This window comes from Pseudophryne corroboree, chromosome 1 (assembly GCF_028390025.1).
Source record: "Pseudophryne corroboree isolate aPseCor3 chromosome 1, aPseCor3.hap2, whole genome shotgun sequence".
Taxonomy (NCBI): Eukaryota; Metazoa; Chordata; class Amphibia; order Anura; family Myobatrachidae; genus Pseudophryne; species Pseudophryne corroboree.
In genome coordinates, this window is record NC_086444.1 from 44,610,895 (window position 1) to 44,632,859 (window position 21,965).

Consider the following 21,965-nt stretch of genomic DNA (forward strand, 5'->3'; position numbering starts at 1 on the left):
GCATTCCAGAGCTTGCACAACTTTTTCACCATGCAAATAACCTGAATAGGACCACTTTGGAGGTGACAATGTTTGGGCATCTCTATTTGCTCATCGGAGACACACCAGATTCACCTGACCTGTAGGTAATTATCTTAATATATTTAAACTGACATATTTCCTTATGAACATGAAAGCAGCAATCCAACATAGATGTTTTTGTATGTGAAATAGCAAGTATCTTTAAAGCTTTTTCTTTTAGTTGTCCTCCTACATTTCATTATATGATTATCCCTCTGACTCAGCTCTCAGCATGTCATGTGATGGCAGAGGGAAGGGATGGAGGGGGAGGATATTACAGTGCAAACTGACCTCAGAGGAGTGCTCCAAAGCTTACACTTACAGCACTGTGTGCCATGTGTCTGTGGTTACCATGGTGCCATCATGCATAGTAGATCATTAATAGCAGCCCAAAGAAACTTACAGTGCAAGCTGACCTTAGAGGAGGGCACCAAATCTTATGCTTACAACACTGGGGGTAATTCAGACTTGAGGGGTCATTCCGACCCGTTTGCACGCAGTGGTTCTTTACTGCGGTGCGAACGGGTCGGGACAGTCTCCATGCGATCGCCGCTGCGATTACTTTCTGCGCTGGCGGCGTCACTGCCAGCACAGAAAGTGATCGCAGCGGCGATCGCATGAAGACTGACAGGCGGGAGGCGTTCCAGGGCGGCAACTGACCCAGAACGCGTGGTGAGGCGAACGCAGGCGTTTCCAGGCGTTTGGAGGGCGGATGTCTGACGTCAATCCTGGGACCTTCGTTGCTGGATCCGTCGCACAGGGTAAGTAAGTCTGACCCTGGTCTTGTTTTGCAGGAAACTTTGTTAGCATAGCAGGGCTGCACAAGCGATCACAGCCCTGCTATGCAGAAATACACTCCCCCATAGGCGGCGTCAGGTTGATCGCACCAGCAGAAAGAAGTTGTTACGTGCGATCAACTCGGAATGAGGGCCTTGATCGTAGATGTGCATGTCTGGCTCTGACACCCCCCCCCCCCCCCCCGCACAAAAGCATCACACGGCGGCGATGCTTTTGTACCTGAAGAGTAGCTCCCTACCAGCGCAGCTCCTGCACGCTGGCAGGAAGCTACCCGTCGCACCGGCTGCATGTGACATCACGCAGTCGCCGCAGCCCTCCCCCGGCATGGTCTGGCCGCCCAGCGAATGCCACTGCCTGTCAATCAAGCAGAGGTGATCGCTGGGCTGAGATGCTGATCGCATCTCTGGCATGCGCCGGCGCATTGCGGTGCCTGCGCAGTTCAGACCTGATCGCCCACTGTGCGAAAACGCACAGCAGCGATCAGGTCTGAATTAGCCCCATTGTGTGCCGTGTGACTGTGGTTGCCATGGTAGCCATATGACATAGTGCATAGTACACTATAAATCATTATTAATAGCAACCCAAAGAAACAAACCAAGGAAAAAGATGGTAACTACCAAGCTACTACAGTACTTATAGTTTGCCACACACACCTACTTTCTGGGGCTGCTTTAAATATCTGATACCTGAATAAAGATTTAGGGGTCCATTCATGAAGCAGTGAAAACTGGAGAAGTGAGCCAGTGGAGAAGAACCAATCAGCATTGAAGTAACATCTATAATTTGCATACTATAAAATCATACAGAGCAGCTGATTGGTTGCCATGGGCAACTTCTCCACTGGCTCACTTCTCCACTCTATACACTGTGGATAGCACAACCCTCGGGTGCAGACTGAGGTGCATGGATTTGCGCTGTGTCCCCCGGGTGTAAGTGACTCCGCAGTGTGCAGCTGAGACTATCACTAAGGGAATCTACTACAGCTATTCTCTCAGCGAGGGAAGGTAATCCTCCATTGCCCTGGAATGTGCTTCTTGCTGTAATCTCTTTTCTAACGCCCCACCGGGTGACAGAATTACACACAATGCAGCCAAGGTTCCTCCTCTCAGCACACCTACATTGTGTACATCTTGTCTTAGGGATAATGTGTTATTAAACCACCCACCCTAATACACAGGAGCGCTTTCCCCCCAGGCAAGAGGGTGTTTTTAGCACCTGTTAAAATCCCAGCCGCAGCACAAAGGATCAAATCCCTCCCGCAGCAACCTTGTTTATTTAATGCTGGGCAAGATGGTTATTACCTGAGACTCCCTCACTCAGGGCGTGCCAATTACTGACACACACACGGAACAGGGATAATTCCATGAGTGTATTTACCCCACAATAACCAGCGACTGTCCCTGATTTACGTGTGTCTAAACCTGTCATTATTTCTTGGCAATATGGACACATGCATAGTAAGACTTCCCTTCTTCTGTATGCAGGGTGCAATTCTCAGATCCTGACCACATAAGTATGGTGGTACTTGTGCCGTCATGATCTTGTTAAATAGACTTCGACAAGATTTCATGGGGCACCTGTGACACCTGGTGCGCCGGTAAGCCCCCCTGTGTGCAACAAAAAAAGGAGGTGTCCTTGTGGGAAGTGGTGTGGCCTTGCGGCCTTACCACATTTTCATCACTCTGGGGGCTTGCCCAGCAATCCCAGTCTGCAGTCCTGCTGCGCCTGTCCCCATTAAAAATGTCCCTCCCAAAATGGCCGCCACCTCCTATAGCATCCTTAATAACTGTCTCCTCTGAGGTGACCATTTTGGCAGGGACATTTCAATGGGAGCAGGCACAAAGGGACCACAGACAAGTATCTGCAGGTCCAGGCAGTGGCGTATGACTACCATGTTCTGCAATGGTCTTATGATATTGGTGGTTGCAGTGGTCACGAAGTGATTGACAGTCAGGGGCCGTTTGGGAGGGGACAGTGACAGCGAGTGGCAGGCGTGTTTTCAGGGCATGTCACAGCCTGTGACTGCAAAATACACGTACGTCACTGAAGCAGGCCCTAAATGTGCTGGGCATTCCTGAGCGGTGACTGGCAGGTGGCTATTTAGATGCACAAAGATGAACCATGTTTTGGGAGTGTTGCGGGAATGTCGCTGCACTGGCTGTGATCTCAGAAGCTTGATCGCACTCATTGGGAGGCCATAGTCACATGGAGATTCTGCAGCTAGCATGGGGCTGGGGCAGGTTTTCATGGCGCGACCAATCGTGGCATCTAAACACGCACAAAGAGGGCATCTCAGTCCTTGCACATGCAGGTGCACGGCAATATTACCACAAAGTCGCAGACGCCAGACCGGCAACAGACGCACACACAGATGCTGCAGCCCCGACGTCTGTTAGAGTTGTGTGTACAGGTTACCAGCCACCTGAGGGTACAAAATCCTGAGAACATATGCTGTCTCCTGACTGATGAGATCTCGACCGGCAGTATTTCATACCGGATCCCACGCAAACATAGGGAAAACATACAAACAACACACATATAGACTCACGGATGATTGACATGGATTGGGCGGAGATAGCCAGCATTCACAAAAATGGGGGCGTGTATGGAGCTGAGACTGCCATTCTGAGTAGCCTTAGGCTCACTCAGATGGCCGATGCTGCAACCGATGATCACCATGGTGATCCGATGGTGCATCTTCAGATGGAGCACTAGGATCTGCGATGCCGGCAGTATGCGTCTTCTGTCCTCAGACACCTCCTGCAACAGTAGCATACAGTATAGTCACATCGCTGCTGCATAATCTCTGTTACCAGAGGGGCCTGAGCACATCATTGCCAGGAAAGTATCTGCAATATTAATATTAAGGTGTGACTTAGTAGACTCTGGATTGCCGGGCTTAGTGTAGACAGCTCTTGTCATTCACATCAACTTAGGTACTTGAGTTATTTTTTACTGTATATTGTGATTTGTCTTCACATAAAAACACAAATGAATCAAGGTGTCATTCTTTCAACCGTGTACTTCATCATCATTCTCCTTATTCCATCATAGCCCTGTATGTCATCATTATCCCCAACATTCCATCCTCATAGCCCTGTACTTCATCATTATCCCCCACAATCCATCCTCATAGCCTTGTACTTCATCATTATACTCCTCATTCCATCATAGCCCTGTATGTCATCATCATCCCCCACATTCCATCCTCATAGCCCTGTACGTCATCATCACCCCCCTCATTCCATCCTCATAGCCCTGTACTTCATCATCATCATCCCCCTCATTCCATCATCATACCCCTGTACTTCATCATCCCCCTCATTCCATCCTCATAGCCCTGTACTTCATCATCATCCCCCTCATTCCATCCACATAGCCTTGTACTTCACCATCATCCCCCTCATTCCATCATCATAGCCCTGTACTTCATCATCATCATCATCCCCCTCATTCCATCCTCATAGCCTTGTACTTCATCATCATCCCCCTCATTCCATTCCAAGAATCCTGTACTTCATCATCATCCCCATCATTCCATCCTCATAGCCTTGTACTTCACCATCATCCCCCTCATTCCATCTTCATAGCCCTGTACTTCATCATCATCCCCTCATTCCATCCTCATAGCCCTGTGCTTCATCATCATCCCCTCATTCCATCCTCATAGCCCTGTACTTCATCATCATCCCCTCATTCCATCCTCATAGCCCTGTGCTTCATCATCATAGCCCTGTACTTCATCCTCATCCTCCTCATTCCATCCTCATAGCCCTGAACGTCATCATCACTCCCTCGTTCCATCTTCATAGCCCTGTACTTCATCTTCTTAGCCCTGTACTTCATAATCATCCCCCTCATTCCATACTCATAGCTCTGTACTTCATCATCACCCCCCTCATTCCATCCTCATAGTCCTGTACTTCATCATCATCCCGTCATTCCATCCTCATAGCCCTGTACATCATCATTATACTCCTCATTCCATTCTGATAGCCATGTACTTCATCATCACCCCGCTCATTCCATCCTCATAGCCCTGGACTTCACCATAATCTCCCTCATTCCATCCTCATAGCCCTGTACTTCATCATCATCCCCTCATTCCATCCTCATAGCCTTGTACATCATCATTATACTCCTCATTCCATCCTGATAGCCATGTACTTCATCATCACCCCGCTCATTCCATCCTCATAGCCCTGGACTTCACCATCATCTCCCTCATTCCATCCTCATAGTCCTGTACTTCATCATCATCCCCTCATTCCATCCTCATAGCCCTGTACATCATCATTATACTCCTCATTCCATCCTGATAGCCATGTACTTCATCATCACCCCGCTCATTCCATCCTCATAGCCCTGGACTTCACCATCATCTCCCTCATTCCATCCTCATAGCCCTGTACTTTATCATCATCATCCTCATTCCATCCTCATAGCCATGTACTTCATCATCATCCCCTCATTCCATCCTCACAGCTCTGTACTTCATCATCATCGTCATCATCATCCCCCTCATTCCATCCTCATAGCCCTGTACTTTATCATCATCCCCTCATTTCATCCTCATAGCCCTGTACTTCATCATCATCCCCTCATTTCATCCTCATAGCCCTGTACATCATCATTATCCCCTTATTCCATCCTCATAGCTCTGTACTTCATCATCACCCCCTCCATTCCATCCTCATACCCCTGTACTTCATCATCACCCACTCCATTCCATCCTCATACCCCTGTACTTTATCATCATCCCCTCATTTCATCCTCATAGCCCTGTACTTCATCATCATCCCCTCATTCCATCCTCATAGCCCTGTACATCATCATTATCCCCTCATTCCATCCTCATAGCTCTGTACTTCATCATTATACTCCTCATTCCATCCTCATAGCTCTGTACTTCATCATCACCCCCCTCATTCCATCCTCATAGCTCTGTACTTCCTCATCTTCCCCTCATTCCATCCTCATAGCTCTGTACTTCATCATCACCCCCCTTATTCCATCCTCATAGCCCTGTACTTCATCATCACCCCCCTCATTCCATCCTCATAGCCCTGTACGTCATCATCATCACCCCCCTCATTCCATCCTCATAGCCCTATACTTCCTCATCTTCCCCTCATTCCATCCTCATAGCCCTGTACTTCATCATCATCATCATCATCCCCCTCATTCTATCCTCATAGCCATGTACTTCACCATTATCCCCCTCATTGCAAACTTATAGCCCTGTACATCACTATTTTGTGCAGGCCCCGATACACGCTCAGTTTGCTATATATTTCAAAGTGCATGCGCAAGTGTAACTGCGTGCAACTCTAAATCAGGCCCCAAGACTAAAAAAAAGTGCACAAAGAGGACATTTCCTTTAATGTCTTGAAATAAACGATATAAAATATGAATGTTCTGTGGCCCTTTATATAATAGACAGCTGTGCTGTGTTATCAGAGTCCCGATTTATTTCCAGATGTCGGAGTGTATGGAAGTGGAGGGTGTGAGCTGCTGAGGTGGGGAAGGCCCATCCTGCGTGACCACATCCTGATACTGCAAGGGAGCACTCTCAGGAAGGGGAACCCGTCCCTCCTGTCAGTCATCTCCCCACCGCTCTTTCTTCCCATTGTGATCACGCTTTATATGCGTATTACACTGTGTGTGTACCCCTGCACCTCTTGCTTCCTTTTTGGGTGTATAGTACAATAAAAGAGATTCGAGCCTACTGCCTTTTATTATGTAGCTGAGTGAGAAATAATAAATAGGCAGATATAATAAATTATCAAGACACATCTTAAACAATATAATACATTTAAGATATTGATGCTAATTAACAATTAAACCGTGCTAGATACCATCCCTAATACAGTATTTAATGGACAGCTGGCCAGTGCTATGTAACAGACTTACACCAGGGTTTTTAGCGAAAATGCATTGTTACAATTATATTTTAATTCTTTAAAGAGCCTTCCTCAGTTTTAAACTGCTGGAATATGTGTTACTCCTTCCAGTGGCGGAACTAGCGAGCGGTGGGCCCAGATGCGACAAAATGCTTTGGCCCCCCCCCCCCCCCATCCCATCCAAGTCCACCCCCTCACCCCTGGAGAGGATCTGGTGAGGGGGACCTGCTCAGGGCCAGGGAAATGGATACCTAGCAACAGTGCCGTAACTAGACATTTTAGCACTGTGTGCAAGAAACGGCATTGGAGCCCCAGCCCTGCATGCAAAACAGGGGCAGTGCGCGCCGTAGGCGCGCGCAAAAATACATAGGGGCGTGGCTTCGTGGGGAAGGGGTGTGGCCACAAAATAATACCAATTCATAAAACGGTGCACAGTAGTCTCCATTATTCAAATTACGCCGCACAGTAGCACCACTACACCAGGTAGAGACCCTTTTACACCTTTTTTCCTCTTTTTACACATTACGGCAGACAGCATCCCCTTTTTACATATTTTTACATATTACGGCAGACAGTGTCCCCCTTTTTAAACATAATGGCAGACAGCGTGCCCTTTTTACACATAGCGGCAGACAGCGTGCCCTTTTTACACATAACGGCAGACAGCGTCTCCTTTTTACACATAATGGCAGACAGCGTGCCCTTGTTACACATAGTGGCAGGCGGATTCCCCCTTTTTACACATTACGGCAGGCAGATTCCCCCTTTTTACACATTACGGCAGGCAGATTCCCCCTTTTTACACATTACGGCAGACAGCGTCCCCCTTTTTACACATTACGGCAGGCAGCGTCCCCCTTTTTACACATAACGGCAGGCAGCGCGCCATTTTTACACATAACAGCAGACAGCGTCCCCTTTTTACACATTACGGCAGACACCGTTCCCTTGTTACACATAGCGGCAGACAGCGTCCCCCTTTTTACACATAACGGCAGACAGCGTCCCCTTTTTACACATAACGGCAGACAGCGTCCCCTTTTTACACAAAGCGGCAGACACCGTGCCCTTGTTACACATAGCGGCAGACAGCGTCCCCCTTTTTACACATTACGGCAGACAGCGTCCCCTTTTTACACATAACGGCAGACAGCGTCCCCTTTTTACACATAACGGCAGACAGCGTGCCCTTGTTACACATAGCGGCAGGCAGTGTCCCCCTTTTTACACATTATGGCAGGCAGATTCCCCCTTTTTACACATTACGGCAGACAGCGTCCCCCTTTTTACACATAACGGCAGACAGCGTGCCCTTTTTTACACATAGCGGCAGACAGCGTGCCCTTTTTACACATAACGGCAGACAGCGTCCCCTTTTTACACATTACGGCAGACAGCGTACCCTTTTTACACATAGCGGCAGACAGCATCCCCTTTTTACACATAACGGCAGACAGCGTCCCCTTTTTACACATAGCGGTTGTCAGCGTGCCCTTGTTACACATAGCGGCAGACAGCATCCCCCTTTTTACACATTACGGCAGGCAGATTCCCCCTTTTTACACATTGCGGCAGACAGCATCCCCTTTTTACAAATCACGGCAGACAGCGTGCCCTTGTTACACATAGCGGCAGACAGATTCCCCCTTGTTACACATTACGGCAGGCAGTTTCCCCCTTTTTACACATTACAGAAAGAAGGAAAAGAAAAGAATGAATTATACTTACCCTCTCCGCTGGCTCAGGCTCCTCGGTTGAGCATCTGGCAGAGATGGATCACGATTCCCGGGCAGGAGAGTAGGAGGAGGAGGGAGGTGGAGGGAGGTGGAGGAGGGAGCCGCAGCAGCGCTGTGTTATTGGTGGAGGCGCTGCTGCTGCTGTCGCTGTCCCTCTGCTTCACTATAGGCTGTTCTCCACCGCTGTGAATGGCTGGGATGCGCTTCACAGCGGCGGAAGACAGCCTATAGTGAAGCAGAGGGACAGCAGCAGCAGCGCCTCAACCAGTAACAAAGCGCTGCTGTGGCTTCCTCCTCCACCTCCTTCCTTCTCCTTCCCCCCGTGACCGCTGCGCTGCGCTCCTCTCCTGTGTCCTGCGGGCGGCTGTGTGCTGCGGGCAGCGGTTGCCCGCAGCACACAGCGGCATGTAATGAGTCAGTTTGACTCATTACATGCTTTGGGCCCCTGGACAGTGGCGGGCCCCAGTGCACTGGCAGTAGTTCCGCCTCTGACTCCTTCATTTAATCTGCATACGATGCCAATAACACTATGGCTGGTTTATAGGTAGCTGGCAGGCACTGGCACATCTACAGTATAATGGACACACCCCCTGCACCCAGAGCCGCCATCTTTTGCTGGTGGCACCATCTTCCTGTTGTATATTCAGAAAGATGGCACAGCTGATGGTAGAGACTATGGCCACGTGTCAGAGACTTTTCTATGGCCTGCACATGCACCATTTTTGCAAAGGTGGTGCTGCTGCCAACAGTGAATGTGGTGCAGTAATGCTGCACAGAAGAACGAGGGGGTTGTACATGGCCCCTCTCCCTCCAGATGTTCGTTTGTCTCTGCTGGTAGGATCGCACTGAGGGCCCAATTCGGACCTGATCGCTGCTATGAGTTTTTGCACAGCAGCTGATCAGGTCTGAACTGCGAATGCGACGTCGCCGCAGTGCACCGGCGCATGCCAGAGAGCTGACGGCTCTCTCAGCCCTGCTATCGCCTCTGCCTGATTGACAGGCAGAGGCGGTCGCTGGGCAGGAGGGGGCGGTCCGGCCGGCGTTTGGCGCTGAATTAGGCCTCTTGAGTATTGTGTACAGTTCTGGATTTCCTACAGTCGTTCTAAAATGACATTAATAGAAAAGACAACCAGAATAAATCCAGAGAAGGACAACTAAACTAATGCATTGAGTATGTAACAAAATTTACCAGGAACATGTGCAGCTTGCAGGAGAGAAGGAGATGGTGGTATAGTAGAATCATTCAGATATATCAAAAGTATCAATACAATTCTGGAAGAAAGAGAACTTGAAGAACAGAAACAATCTGAAGAAAATTTTTTTTTTACAAAAAGGGACATTTATACATTGAACAGTTCCCCCAGCAGTTGTGATTGGGACACATAAAGTAAAACAAAGTAAAAATACATGGGTACACCCCAGGGATGTGCGGTGAGCTAAATGGCTCAGGAAACACTGGCTAGCACCAGAGCCAGATTTACACGCAATATATGAGCCAAAGGGTACATGTGGGCTTATACACAGGTGCAGCAGTATATACATGTGGGCATTATACACAGGTGCAGCAGTATATACATGTGGGCATTATACACAGGTGCAGCGGTATATACATGTGGGCATTATACACAGGTGCAGCGGTATATACATGTGGGCATTATACACAGGTGCAGCGGTATATACATGTGGGCATTATACACAGGTGCAGCAGTATATATATGTGGGCATTATACACAGGTGCAGCAGTATATACATGTGGGCATTATACACAGGTGCAGCGGTATATACATGTGGGCATTATACACAGGTGCAGCAGTATATACATGTGGGCATTATACACAGGTGCAGCAGTATATACATGTGGGCATTATACACAGGTGCAGCAGTATATACATGTGGGCATTATACACAGGTGCAGCGGTATATACATGTGGGCATTATACACAGGTGCAGCGGTATATACATGTGGGCATTATACACAGGTGCAGCAGTATATACATGTGGACATTATACACAGGTGCAGCAGTAAATACATGTGGGCATTATACACAGGTGCAGCAGTATATACATGTGGGCATTATACACAGGTGCAGCAGTATATACATGTGGGCATTATACACAGGTGCAGCGGTATATACATGTGGGCATTATACACAGGTGCAGCAGTATATACATGTGGGCATTATACACAGGTGCAGCGGTATATACATGTGGGCATTATACACAGGTGCAGCGGTATATACATGTGGGCATTATACACAGGTGCAGCAGTATATACATGTGGGCATTATACACAGGTGCAGCGGTATATACATATGGGCATTATACACAGGTGCAGCGGTATATACATGTGGGCGTTATACACAGGTGCAGCAGTATAAACTCCTGGAAATTTGGTGAGTGTTGATCAGAGATGTGCAGAATAGGTAGGGGGGGCACTGCCTCACCTGCCATATACTTTTTACTCCAGAGTTTTGACTATAAAAATTCTTAGAAGAATGCAAAGTAGATATTTCAAACATATTCTTTTCCTATACTTTATACAGTCAAAACTATTGCACAAACGTTAGTATGACAGGAAAGGCTCTGCCTCTCCTGCCTCACCCCACCGCATGTCACTGGTATCCCCTAAAAACCACAAACACACACAGATCAGTCTACAGTCGTATTATCTCTCACGTTGAGAGCCCATTTGCCATATTTGTCCATGCACCGCGTTTTACTCACATGATGGTGAGCAGGGAGGTTAATAGTGTACAAGTAGCCATTTCCTGACAGTGTGTTCGGCTACATGCTTTGGCATCTGGGGAATTCCAGCACTTATGACAGGTGACGTTGGGAGGTGACATCAGCGAGAGAACGGAGATTCTGCAATCATCAAAGTTGCAACATACTGTATGTTTTACCTGGGCTGCCGGGGGTTATGCCAGTGGGGGAGGCCCAAGTGGGTGGAGTGGGCATGCGGTGCCATGCATCACATCATCTCAGACCCGCCACCAGCTGTTAAGGCCGCAGGTAGGCGGGGCCACAGTGATGTGATTCACCCTGAATGACATCATCAATCCCCCGTACCGGCCAGTTCTCTGGGGTAGTTGGCAGAACCAGGAGGGAGCACTACTGTCAAGAGTCCAGGAGAGTTCTCCAAAATACATTTGTTTCCCTGACATTCCGGAAGAGTAGGCACGTATGTGTGGGAGTGACTATCACCAGTGGTGTATGTATATCTATTGGAAATAGGAAACTTTCAAGTTCTACAAGTCTGCAATGGTGTCAGTCATAGGGATACATTTACTAAAGTGTGAGGTTTTTTGAGAAGTGGAGATGTTGCCCATAGCAAGTTAGCAACCAATCAAATTATATCTATTCATATTTACCTACTCTCCCAGAATGGCCCGGAGGCTCCTAAAAATTGGGTGGCGCTCCCGTTGGCAAGTTTCCCGGCCGACAGCCGAGCCACCGAACAATACTGTGGAAACACTCAAGTATCACCCGCAGCGAGAGCCGTTTCTTGCGGCGGGCGAGGTGTGCATTTGCACGGGGCACCCACCGTGGCTCTAGGTGGCTCAGTTTGCTGCTCCCCCTCCTCCCCGTCTATACTACTCCACTCGGGGGGAGGAGTTTCGTGCAATGACACGTTTGCATTGTGACATCACGACGCAAACGCGTCATTACAAAAAACTCCACCCCTCGAGCGGAGTACTGATGACGGGGAGGAGGGGGAGCCACCTGCCAGCAAGCTAATAGTAGGGAGAGGCAGGCCGGCACGGGCCAAAGAGCGGGAAGCGGGATGACCGCTGCAAACGTAAGTATAACGTTCTCTTTCTCTCTCTCACTCTCTTTCTTTGTAGAAGGGGACTCTGACTGCCGTAATGTGTAAAAATAAGATTTTACTTACCGGTAAATCTATTTCTCGTAGTCCGTAGTGGATGCTAGGGACTCCGTAAGGACCATGAGGAATAGACGGGCTCCGCAGGAGACATGGGCACTTTAAGAAAGAATTTAGATTCTGGTGTGCTCTGGCTCCTCCCTCTATGTCCCTCCTCCAGACCTCAGTTAGAGAAACTGTGCCCGGAAGAGCTGACAGTACAAGGAAAGGATTTAGGAAATCCAGGGCAAGACTCATACCAGTCACACCAATCACACCGTATAACTTGTGATAAACTTACCCAGTCAACAGTATGAACAACAACAGAGCATCAGTTCAACCCTGATGCAACAATAACATAGCCCTTATTGCAGCAATAACTATATACAAGTATTGCAGAAAAAGTCCGCACTTGGGACGGGCGCCCAGCATCCACTACGGACTACGAGAAATAGATTTACCGGTAAGTAAAATCTTATTTTCTCTAACGTCCTAGTGGATGCTGGGGACTCCGTAAGGACCATGGGGATTATACCAAAGCTCCCAAACGGGCGGGAGAGTGCGGATGACTCTGCAGCACCGATTGAGCAAACAATAGGTCCTCCTCAGCCAGGGTATCAAACTTGTAGAACTTTTTAAAAGTGTTTGAACCTGACCAAGTAGCAGCTCGGCATAGTTGTAATGCCGAGACCCCTCGGGCAGCCGCCCAAGAAGAGCCCACCTTCCTAGTGGAATGGGCTTTAACTGATTTTGGCAGCGGCAATCCAGCCGCAGAATGAGCCTGCTGAATCGTGTTACAGATACAGCGAGCAATAGTTTGCTTTGAAGCAGGAGCACCCAGCTTGTTGGATGCATACAGGATAAACAGTGACTCCATTTTCCTGACTCTAGCCGTTCTGGCTACATAAACCTTCAAAGCCCTGACCACATCCAGTAACTCGGAATCCTCCAAGTCACGAGTAGCCACAGGCACCACAATAGGTTGGTTCATATGAAAAGATGACACCACTTTTGACAGAAATTGTGGACGGGTCCGCAATTCTGCTCTATCCATATGGAAAACCAGATAGGGGCTTTTATGTGACAAAGCCGCTAATTCTGACACACGCCTAGCCGAAGCCAAGGCTAATAGCATGACCACTTTCCACGTGAGATATTTTAACTCCACCATTTTAAGTGGTTCAAACCAGTGTGATTTCAGGAAACTCAATACCACATTAAGATCCCAAGGTGCCACTGGAGGCACAAGAGGAGGCTGAATATGCAGCACTTCCTTACAAACGTCTGAACTTCTGGTAGAGAAGCCAACTCTTTTCGAAAGAAAATGGATAGGGCCGAAATCTGGACCTTAATGGAACCCAATTTTAGGCCCAAATTCACTCCTGACTGTAGGAAGTGAAGGAAACGGCCCAGCTGGAATTCCTCTGTAGGAGCATTCCTGGCCTCACACCAAGAAACATATTTTCGTCATATACGGTGATAATGTTTAGCTGTCACGTCCTTCCTAGCCTTTATCCGCGTAGGAATGACCTCGTCCGGAATGCCCTTTTCTGCTAAGATCCGGCGTTCAACCGCCATGCCGTCAAACGCAGCCGCGGTAAGTCGTGGAACAGACAGGGCCCCTGTTGCAACAGGTCCTGTCTTAGAGGAAGAGGCCACGGGTCCTCTGTGAGCATTTCTTGCAGATCTGGAAACCAGGTCCTTCGTGGCCAATCTGGAACAATGAGGATTGTTCTCACTCCACTTTTTCTTATTATCCTCAGCACCTTGGGTATGAGAGGAAGAGGAGGAAATAAATAGACTGACTGGAACACCCACAGTGTCACCAGTGCGTCCACAGCTATCGCCTGAGGGTCTCATGACCTGTCGCAATACCTCTGTAGCTTTTTGTTGAGGCGGGATGCCATCATATCCACCTGTGGCAGTTCCCACCGACTTGCAATCTGCGTGAAGACTTCTTGATGAAGTCCCCACTCTCCCGGGTGGAGGTCGTGCCTGCTGAGGAAGTCTGCTTCCCAGTTGTCCACTCCCGGGATGAACACTGCTGACAGTGCGCTTACGTGATTCTCCGCCCAGCGAAGAATTCTGGTGGCTTCTGACTGAATCAGAACCGGTTGGTCGCGAAGCAGGGTCTCCGCTTGACGTAGGGCGTTGTATACGGCCCTTAGTTCCAGGATGTTGATGTGAAGGCAAGTCTCCTGACTTACCCACAGAGCTTGGAACTTTTTTCCCTGTGTGACTGCTCCCCACCCTCGGAGGCTTGCATCCGTGGTCACCAGGATCCAGTCCTGAATGCCGAATCTGCGGCCCTCGAGAAGATGAGCACTCTGCAGCCACCACAGGAGAGACACCCTGGCCCTGGGGGATAGCGTGATTAACCGATGCATCTGAAGATGTGATCCGGACCACTTGTCCAGTAAGTCCCATTGAAAGGTCCTCGCATGGAACCTGCCGAAGGGAATCGCCTCGTATGATGCCACCATCCTTCCCAGGACTCGAGTGCAGTGATGCACTGACACCTATTTTGGTTTTAATAGGTTCCTGACCAGTGTCATGAGCTCCTGAGCTCTCTCTATCGGGAGATAAACCCTTTTGTCTAGAATCATGCCTAGGAAAGGCAGATGAGCCGTAGGAACCAACTGCGACTTTGGAATATTTAGAATCCAGCCGTGTTGTCGTTACACTTCCAGAGAAAGTGATACGCTGTTCAACAACTGCTCTCTTGATCTCGCTTTTATGAGGAGATCGTCCCAGTATGGGATAATTGTGACACCTTGCTTCTGCAGGAGCACCATCATTTCCGCCATTACCTTGGTGAAGATTCTCGGGGCCGTGGAGAGACCAAACGGCAATGTCTGAAATTGGTAATGACAATCCTGTACCGCAAATCTGAGGTACGCCTGATGAGGTGGATAAACGGGGACATGAAGGTATGCATCCTTTATGTCCAGAGACACATATAAAATCTCCCCCTTTCAGGCTTGCTATGACCGCTCTTAGCGATTCCATTTTGAACTTGAACCCTTTCAGGTATATGTTCAGGGATTTTAAATTCATTATGGGTCTGACCGAACCGTCCGGTTTCGGGACTACAACATGGTCGAATAATAACCCCCTCCTTGTTGAAGGAGGGGAACCTTGACCACCACCTGTTGAAGATACAATTTGTGAATTGCAGTTAACACTATTTCCCTCTCGTGGGGGGAAGCCGGCAGGGCCGTCTGTGAGGGGGCATCTCCTCAAAGTCCAGCTTGTATCCCTGAGACACAATATTGCCCAGGGATCCAACAGGGAGTGAACCCACTTGTGGCTGAAATTACGAAGACGTGCCCCCAGCGGGCCTAGCTCCGCCTGTGGAGCCCCAGCGACATGCGGTGGATTTTGTAGAGGCCGGGGAGGACTTCTGTTCCTGGGAACTAGCTGTGTTGTGCAGCTTCTTTCCTCTGCCCCTGCCTCTGGCAAGAAAGGACGTACCTCGGACTTTCTTGTTTCTTTGTGATCGAAAAGCTGCATTTGATAATGTCGTGCTTTCCTAGGCTGTGCAGGAATATAAGGCAAAAGATCAGAATGACCAGCCATAGCTGTGGAGATCAGGTCCGAGATCCCTTCTCCACACAATCCTCAGCCTTCCATATGCCTCTTAAGTCGGCATCACCTGTCCATTGCATATCTACAGGACACGTCAAGCAGAAATCGACATAGCGTTGACTCTAGAACCCAGTAGACTAATGCCTTTTTGGGCATGTTTTATATATATATATCTTAAGACAGCATCTTTAATATATATATCTATATATATACATAAATATATATACATACTAGGGTCTCAATCTCTGCTGATAAGGTACCTGTCCACGCTGCTACAGCGCTATAAACCCATGCCGACACAATCGCCGGTCTGAGTAGTGTACCAGAATGTGCACGCTATCTGCAGGATCCCTGAGGATAGCTGTTAAGTCAGGGCTACCTTTTGGGCAAACGTGACACCCTAGGGGAAGATTCCCATCGTATCCTGGCCCTAGTAGGGGAAGGATACTCCCTGAGAATTCTTTGTGGGAAACTGCAGTCTCTTGTCTGGAGATTCCCGCTCTTTTTCATCATGAGAGGAGGGAAATTTACCTCAGCTTTCTTCCCCTTAAACATGTGTACCCTTGTGTCAGGGACAGATGAGTCATCAGTGATATGCAAATCATCTTTTATTACAATATTCATATATTGAATACTTTCCTGCCATTTTGGCTGTAACTTTGCATTATCGTAGTCGACACTGGAGTCAGACTCCGTGTCGATATCAGTGTCTATTATTTTGGATAGTGAGCATTGAGAGACTCTGAAGGTCTCTGCGACATAGGGACAGACAAGGGTAGATTCCCTGTCTGTTCTCTAATCTTTTGTGCAATAAATTCACCTTAGCACTTAATTACACATATCCAAACAGGTGTCAGCGTTGTCGACGGAGACACCCCTCACACACATATTTGCTCCATCTCCTCCTTAGGGGAGCCTTTTACCTCAGACATGTCGACACACACGTACCGACACACCACACACACAGGGAATGCTCATCTGAAGACAATTCCCCCACAAGGCCCTTTGGAGAGACAGAGAGAGAGTATGCCAGCACACACCCCAGCGCTATTAACCCAGGAATAACACAGTAACTTAATGTTGACCCAGTAGCTGCTGTTTATATTGATTTTTGCGCCTAATTATGTGCCCCTCCTCTCTTTTTACCCTCTTCTACCGTGTATCTGCAGGGGAGAGGCTGGGGAGCTTCCTCTCAGCTGTGCTGTGGAGAAAAACATGGCGCTGGTGAGTGCTGAGGAAGAAGCCCCGCCCCCTCGACGGCGGGCTTCTGTCCCACTTAAATATAAATTTTCTTGGCGGGGGCTCATACATATATACAGTGCCCAACTGTATATATGCTAAAGTTTTGCCAAAGAGGTCCCAATTGCTGCCCAGGGCGCCCCCCCCCCCCCCCCCCCCTGCGCCCTGCACCCTTACAGTGACCGGAGTATGTGAGGTGTGTGTGGGAGCAATGGCGCACAGCTGCAGTGCTGTGCGCTACCTCAGTGAAGACTGGAGTCTTCTGCCGCCGATTTCGAAGTCTTCTTGCTTCTTATGCTCACCCGGCTTCTGTTTTCCGGCTCTGCGAGGGGGACGGCGGCGAGGCTCTGGGATCGGACGACGAGGGTGAGATCCTGTGTACGATCCCTCTGGAGCTAATGGTGTCCAGTAGCCTAAGAAGCAGGACCTATCTTCAGAGAGTAGGGCTGCTTCTCTCCCCTCTGTCCCACGATGCAGGGAGTCTGTTGCCAGCAGAGCTCCCTGAAAATAAAAAACCTAACAAAATACTTTCTTACAGCAAGCTCAGGAGAGCTCACTGAACAGCACCCAGCTCGTCCGGGCACAGATTCAAACTGGGGGAGGGACATAGAGGGAGGAGCCAGAGCACACCAGAATTTAAATTCTTTCTTAAAGTCCACATGTCTCCTGCGGAGCCCGTCTATTCCCCATGGTCCTTACTGAGTCCCCAGCATCCACTAGGACGTTAGAGAAATGGGGACTCTTGCCTGCTGTAATGTGTAAAATGGGGATACTTGCCTGCTGTAATGTGTAAAATGGGGACTATTGCCTGCCGTAATGTGTAAAATGGGGACACTTACCTGCCGTAATGTGTAAAATGGGGATACTTGCCTGCCGTAATGTGTAAAATGGGGATTTAATGTATCAAGGGCATTGCAGTGTGTGGTATAATATGGTGCAGGGGGCACGCCCATTTTAATGAGACCACACCCATTTTAACAGGACCACGCCCCCTTTCCGTGAGCGCGCACGCAAATTCTTTATTTTTTATATTTATGCTGGGGGGGGGGGGGTGCATTTTTTTATGGCAATGGGGGAGAGGGCGCATTTTTAAATCTCGCACTGGGAGCCAAATTGCCTAGAAACAGCTTTGCCCGCAGCGTGGGTGCTGATGACGCAATTCGTGTCATCGTGATCCTGCCCCCTACCCCACTATGCCGATAATCTCAGCATAGTGTAGCGGATGCGGGGCCACGATGACGCATCCTCATGGCCACGCCCTCTGCTCCTCCCCGTTACATCACCCTTTGCCGTGCCACGCCCCCTGCTGAGCCGACCTGGCTGCCTTCTACCGGAGGAGGCAGCCAGACTGTCGACATCAATTATCTTCAAACTAGATGAATAAGTACAACCTGATTGGTTGCTATGGGCAACCTCTCTCCAGTTTAAACAACTTTTAAAGAAATTTACCCCATATTATGTCTGCTGTGTTCTAGAAGAACCTCCTTCCTTACAAAGCCTCCTGGTGCAGAGGGGTAAAAGCACATAGGGAACAAATGTATGTAGATAAGTAGAAATACTCAAGTTATAGTTATACGTATAGTATTCAGTTCACAGCCTTAGATATATGCTAATGTGAAATAGTGGCTTTACTTGTTCTTTAAGTTATAAAGCTTTGCATTCTTAATTTACTTCAGACTGCAAAATATTTTTCCACTTATAATTAATTATTATCTATATATTAATAGCGTAAGGGCGATTTTTATGAGTGACACATTTCTATGATGTCGTTATCTGAGCAGGGAACATCATATATCAAATTAAAGTTCTTGGTCCGTAGATTTGCAGAATTATATTTATATTGGCATTGTAATTGGTTGCTTCGTTTCAGGGTTATGTGGCAAAATGGCCACCAGCCAATTACAATGCATCACCGTTGAGCTATTTGAAAATGTGACAGTTGGTGAACTCTCCCTGTGCACCAGTGGCGTGCGGTGAGGTTAGTGGCTGGTGAGGCACTACAGCCATAATGCCCGCCGAATCCTGCCGATGACCCCTACCACCACCGAGCCAATGCCCGCTACTGCCCCTGAGCCGATGCCCGCTCCCACCGCCAATGGCTTATAAACTTGCCCACAATCAACTGACCCAGCCCTCCGCCACTAATGCCGCCAATGCCCGCTGCCTGCCTGCTCATCATACTTGAGATATATTGTACATTTTTATAGAAAAAAAAATTTGTGTTTGGGAAGGGAGTGGGAGGAGAACATAAATGCAATTCTGTTGTCCTGGGCTTCCATTAACTTAATGGAGAAGGGGCTGAATGGGTTAAAAAAATGTAAAAAAAAATTGTGTGAGGTCCCCCCTCCTAAGTATAACCAGCCTCGGGCTCTTTGAGCCAGTCCTGGTTGTTTAAATACTGGGGGAAAAATTGGACAGGGGTTCCCCGTATTTAGACAACCAGCACCGGGCTCTTAGTCCGGTCCTGGTTCCAAAAATACGGGGGACAAAAGACGTAGGGGTCCCCCGTATTTTTAAAACCAGCACCGGGCTCCACTAGCCAGGGACATAATGCCACAGCCGGGGGACACATTTATGTAGGTCCCTGCGGCCGTGGCATTACCCCCCCAACTAGTCACCCCTGGCCGGGGTTCCCTGGAGTGGGGACCCCTTAGATGAAGGGGTCCCCCCCTCCAAGCACCCAAGGGCCAGGGGTGAAGCCCGAGGCTGTCCCCCCCCATCCATGGGCGGTGGATGGGAGGCTGATAGCCATAAGAGTGTTAAAAAAAGAATATTGTTTTTTGTTGTGGAACTACAAGGCCCAGCAAGCCTCCCCTGCTTGCTGGTACTTGGAGAACCTCAAGTACCAGCATGCAGGGAAATAATGGGCCCGCTGGTACCTGTAGTTCTACAACAACAAAAAATACCCAAATAAAAACACAACACACACACACCGTGACAGTAAAAATTTATTACATCACACTTACACACTCACACATACTTACCTACATCCCACGCCGGTCACGTCCAATTGTCCAGTAGAATCCAATAGGGCCGATACCTGTAAAAATGAGAGACAGATTACTTACCTACATCCCACGCCGGTCACGTCCACTTGTCCAGTAGAATCCAATAAGGCCGGTACCTGTAAAAGAATTAACATTAAACTTCAATCCACAGGAGGGGGGAAAAGAGGAGAGAGAGAGAGAGAGAGAGAGAGACTCTCTGACTAACCTGCTGCTGGCTGTGAGTGGGAGGAGGTCGGGGGTGAGCCGCAAACCGCTGCTGACAGCGGGAGGGCGGAGGAGGACGGGGCGGATGGAGGAGGACGAAGGGAGAGACGGGGGGAGGACGGAGCGGACGGAGCCAGCCGGAGCCAATGGAGAAGGACGGGGGGAGAACCGTACACCGCTGCTGTCAGCGGGAGGAGGTCGGGGGAGAGCCGCAGACTGCTGCTGACAGCGGGAGGGCGGAGGAGGATGAAGGGAGACACGGGGGGAGGACGGGGCGGACGGAGCCAACAGAGAGAGAACCGTACACCCGGAGGTCGGGGGAGAGCCGCAAATCGCGCTGACAGCGGGAGGGCGGTAGAGGACGGGGCGGACGGAGGAGGACGAAGGGAGAGATGGGCCGGACGGAGCCAGCCGAGGAGGACGGGGGGAGAGCCGCACACCGCTGCTGTCAGCGGGAGGAGGACGGGGAGAGCCGCACACACTCACCGCTGGGACCCGCCGCGTCTGGGTGATTGGACAAGCGGATCCAGCACTGGATCCACTGTCCAATCACAGGTGCCTCGCTGACATGGGGGTGGTGTCCCTGTCAGCGAGGCACTTTTTTCAGTGCCGCTTTTACGCTTTTTTTTAATGGGCTTTTAAAGCCCAGTGCTTGGCCCCGCCCCCCGCTCTGTCCCGTCTGCATTGTGTTTGGGAGGCACTGCTATCAGTGCCTCCCAAACACATATAAGCACAGAAAATTATTAGAATTAAATAAAGAACATACTTATGACACAGAATATGTGTCATAAGTATCTTCTTTATATTATTTTAATAATTAATCACAGGGGAGGCACTGCCTCCCCTGACTGCACGTCCCTGCTGTGCACCTGCTGGGTGATCAGGAACACGTGACCTGCTGGTTGGCCTGGAAACTGTGACAGTTATTTGCAGCCAAACGCTAAGCAGGGATACTATAGGGTATCAACTCCTAAGTGGGTGAAAAGGGGTAAAATGTTCAGCCCGGCTAACCAGGGGTAGGGTCCCATGCTTAGGGGTGTGGCAAGCCTCCAGAGGGGGTGTGGCCTCCCAAAACAGAGGTTTGGCTAACCAGTAGAGAGTGTATGATCTGGGCCCCTTGGTAAATATGTAAATACTGCTAGTGCACGCATGATGATTTACCATATTAGTAACAGCAATTCATTGTAGAAAATACACCACAGTCCTGTGCAGCATAAGGTAACATATGTAGAATGTATAATTAAAGTGCACAGTCTGGATCCTGAGCCCTAGAGGAAGGGGTGGGCCCACAGGCAGTGAGGCTCACCGCAGATTTCCCCTGTATACCTGTGGGCCAGTTCGACCCTGCCAGGGGCCCACTGAGCTACAGCGTCTGGATAGGCCCGAAGCTGCCGCCTGGATTTCCGTACTCCCGGGTCATTGTCTGCCACGACCACACTGACGATCGATGCTGCCTGCTGGGCCCGCCTGACCACCCGCCGGTGAAGGCTGGTGTTCATGTGGGTACCCCCGCGGCTGCCCGTTGGTGTGTCTGTCCTCTGGGAGTGCCTCTGACCACTTTCTGTAC

At 49.3% G+C, this 21,965-nt stretch overlaps 1 protein-coding gene across 4 annotated transcripts in view; it reads right to left on the bottom strand.

Annotated features, from left to right (window-relative positions):
* Positions 1–21,965, bottom strand: part of ZBTB7C (zinc finger and BTB domain containing 7C) — a 359,497-nt gene that overhangs the window by 59,182 nt on the left and 278,350 nt on the right. The window contains exon 1 of one of the 4 annotated variants that reach the window (XM_063959076.1): positions 20,255–20,306. The exons of the other annotated variants lie outside the window; for them this stretch is intronic. The gene's annotated coding sequence lies outside the window, so the exon portion shown is untranslated. Of the gene's footprint in view, positions 1–20,254; positions 20,307–21,965 lie in introns of those variants that run through there. 4 annotated transcript variants of the gene reach the window in all.